At 45.4% G+C, this 3,777-nt stretch overlaps 1 pseudogene; it reads right to left on the reverse strand.

Annotated features, from left to right (window-relative positions):
- Positions 1-428: 428 nt before the first annotated feature.
- LOC126471704 (5S ribosomal RNA) lies at positions 429-547 on the reverse strand (annotated as a pseudogene).
- Between the last annotated feature and the right edge of the window lie 3,230 nt (positions 548-3,777).

The raw sequence follows: 3,777 nt of genomic DNA on the forward strand, positions 1-3,777 counted from the left end.
TCAGTGGCGTCGCACCGATGATCCACGGTTCTACACTACCCTTGTTGACCATCAACAGGTAGTATGGCGGCGACCTCGGGGGAGATCACAATGTTTTGTGGAGGCTCACCGGTGCTACTCCTGGCGTGGTGATATCGGGAGCCATCGAGTAGGGCCTCAGGTTACGGATAGTAGTGACAGAGAGAAATCTGACGACACAACGGTACGTCACGCATATCCTGCATCCTCATGTGTTACCTCTCACGACAAGTGGCCCATCGGACCATTCGACCGCCGTGTCATCCTTGGCTGAGGATGCGGATAGGAGGGGCGTGTGGTCAGCACACCGCTCTCCCGGTCGTTATGATGGTTTTCTTTGACAGGAACCGCTACGATTCGGTCGAGTAGCTCCTCAGTTGGCATCACGAGGCTGAATGCACCCCGAAAAATGGCACCAGCGCATGGCGGCCCAGGTGGTGCGCCCATCCAAGTGCCAGCCACGTCCGACAGCGCTTAACTTCGGTGATCTGATGGGAACCGGCGTATCCACTGCGGCAAGACCGTTGCCTGTATATTTTTTCAAGGTCCGACGTATAAACGACGAACAGCTGAAAACGACCCTATTACTTATCAATTGTCCGCCTCTGGTAGCTGAGTGGTCAGCGCGACAGAATGTCAATCCTAAGGGCCAGGGTTCGATTCCCGGCTGGGTCGGAGATTTTCTCCGCTCAGGGACTGAGTGTTGCGTTGTCCTAATCATCATCATTTCATTCCCATCGACACGCAAGTCGCCGAAGCGGCGCCAAATCGAAAGACTTGCACCCGGCTATCAGTCTACCCGACGGGAGGCCCTAGTCACACTTATCAATTCAAACAATCACCGGTCACTTATCCTAAGACTTCGTGTATGAACGAATATGGAAACACTGCACCTGAACGATTCACAAGGCATTTTTGTCTTCGGTATTTCTTCTTCATAAGACGTCCGTTACTAAAATAAAGAGGTCAGAAACTAGTCTGACAAAATTTCGACAATTCGACTTATATTGCTATAATCCTACATCACTCTTTTGCGATCAATAGATTTTTTAATGTAACAGATTATGTGGCCTTGACAATCCGTGATCGCTATCACCATCATTTTCTTTGCGGATTGCTTAACTTAGTTGTTTTACGTCTGCAAACCAGAATGTTGCCTTTGAACTCTGGACTTACCCAAAGTGCATGTTTTTTCTCTGTAACTATGAGTGGATGGTCATCGCAGTTTCTGGCTCAAATCGCTGACATCAGCATCAGCACTCCAGGAATTGATGACGCCAGCATCCAGCACTCATGCAATGGCCTTATCCTCCCTCCTTCCCCCGTAGCCAATCTGCACACATGAAGCGTTTGTTGTCCTACAGCGACTCTCTGTTTTAAGCATATTAATGTTTGCACATAACTAAAAGCCTTGTACAAACTGATTATATAAGCTTCCAAATAATTAATATCATATGAGCCAGCAGGTTTCCCCACAACTTCAGCACTTCCTAAATGTATTTTATTGTTCGCCTCGGTGATGTTAGGTATGCCGTTATGTGTTTCACGACCGATCCAAGCAATACGCCACTCCTCCTTACTTCAGTTTATTGGGGGAATGAAGTTCACTCTTAATACCGAGGAGTGCTCCTTTAAAGTAAGAGAGTATGACATCACGTCTAAACCTCAATCAAAGTAGTGCTGCGTCCGTCAGGAGAAAAATGAGACATATATGACCGCAGGGATATGAATTGTTAATCTTGTTAGTGTTAAAAACTGTAGAACACCTAGTTGCTGTCAGTAAAGTATTGGCGCAATTCTTCAAGTTGTCTTAAATCGCCATATAGGTTAAAGTAGTAGATGGTATTTCCAGCCATTGCCAAGTCCTCCCGATACACCTAAATTGACAATCCTGTATTCCTTGTATTTCCAAATTTAAATACAGCCATTTATAGATAGCTGTTACCTCCATTTCCTATTATGACTTTTGATTTCCTGTAGTTGCTCCTTTGCATTTCGAGCATTCTTCACTGTTCGAGCTATGACGGAAGCTTTACAACCGAAGAACTGCCTGCTGATAGCATTGGAATTAGAAATGGACAGATTCCACCAGAAGTCTTCGATATTGATAGAATCCTTGGCATTTTATCTTGACTTCTTCTTCTTCCTCCTTTCTGCTTCACAGCACTTTTAACTGACGCCAGCGCCGCTTGGATGCAATTGTTTTCAAAACAATTTCAAGGGCTTTTTTATTTAGCGCACGATTTGCATTTATGCGACGTGGATTTATAATTTGTTTGAAACTTATTTTGGCTCCCAAATTAAGCGTTGCCCACATTTCCCTATCAACTACGAATGCTGCAACACATTGTGCTATGCCTGTGTCCTTTCTTCTATGTATTTTCCTAGCTTCATCAGCCAAAATTGGAACTGCAGCACGACGATCTGTATTTGTCGCATAAATATTATCGTGCTATTTGCGAGTGTCATTCATTACATTAATTCCTTCATCACCATGAGCTAGACGCTTTTTCGGATTTATTCCGCAGTAGTTGTATCCAGAGAAATGAAATTCAACTGGTAATTTATTAAGAATACCACCGCCCCCTGTGACATAGCACACATGTCACTCTACTGCATGGTTTGAGGATTATATGTCTTGTAAAGGCAAATGACAATGGGCGGCGGACAGAAAGGTTGTATCAGGAGAGCTATCCCCGCCGACAACAACCACAGCATTCAATGTTTGCAACAGTGTTTCGCCTTTTGTCTGAGACAGGATCGTGTTAGGAAGAAGGAAATCACGAAGGACGTATCCGAAATGTTCGGACACTAGACTTGGAGGAAAATGTGACTAACACTGTGGAAGGCGACCGCTGTGTTAGTACCAGGCAGTTGGCCCTCCAGTACATGGTAAGCCAGATGATCGTATGAAATATTCTCCATGACAATTACTACTACCCTTACCACTTAGAGAATGTGCAGGGTTTACTAGTGACAGACTTTCCAAATCAGGAATAGTTTTGTCGCTGGTCTTCACCAGGCAACCATGATTACAGGATTTGTGTCATCCATCCTATTGACAGATGAGGTAACCTTTACACAGTGTGGTATCTTCAACTTTCATAACAGTAAAATAAAGAAATAAATCTCGTGTGACTAGAGCCTCCCGTCGGGTAGACCGTGCGCCGGGTGCAAGTATTTCGATTTGACGCCACTTTGGCGACTTGCGCGTCGATGGGGATGACATGATGATGATTAGGTCAACACAACACCCAGTCCATCAGAGGAGAAAATCTCCGATCCAGCCATACGATGGGAATCGAACCGGGCCCTGAGGATTGACATTCTGTCGCGCTGACCACTCAGCTATCGGAGGCGGACTTCATAACAATCATCTGTGGGATAGAATGCAGAATCCCATGGTATGGTGACAGTGAAGCATTGGTGAAGCCGGAATGTGTGGGCCGGGATAATTGGCGACCGTATTTTGGGACCATTCGAAGGGTTATGTGGCTGCTACATGATGGTGCTCCAGCCCACTTCGCCATTGACGTCCGGACGTATCTCAATTGTGTCTTCCCTGTTCCATGGACCGGACGAAGAGATTCAGTTGCATGGCTTGCTCATTCACCAGATCTCAACCTGTGCGATTTCTGGTTATGGGACCATCTCAAAAGTATCGTCTACGCAGAGCCCATTCAGACAGTTTTGTATTTCTATCATTAAATATCGACAGCGGAAAACAGGAACCCACCAAACTTCCATATAAATCATAAG

This window comes from Schistocerca serialis, chromosome 3 (genome assembly GCF_023864345.2).
Source record: "Schistocerca serialis cubense isolate TAMUIC-IGC-003099 chromosome 3, iqSchSeri2.2, whole genome shotgun sequence".
Taxonomy (NCBI): domain Eukaryota; kingdom Metazoa; phylum Arthropoda; class Insecta; order Orthoptera; family Acrididae; genus Schistocerca; species Schistocerca serialis.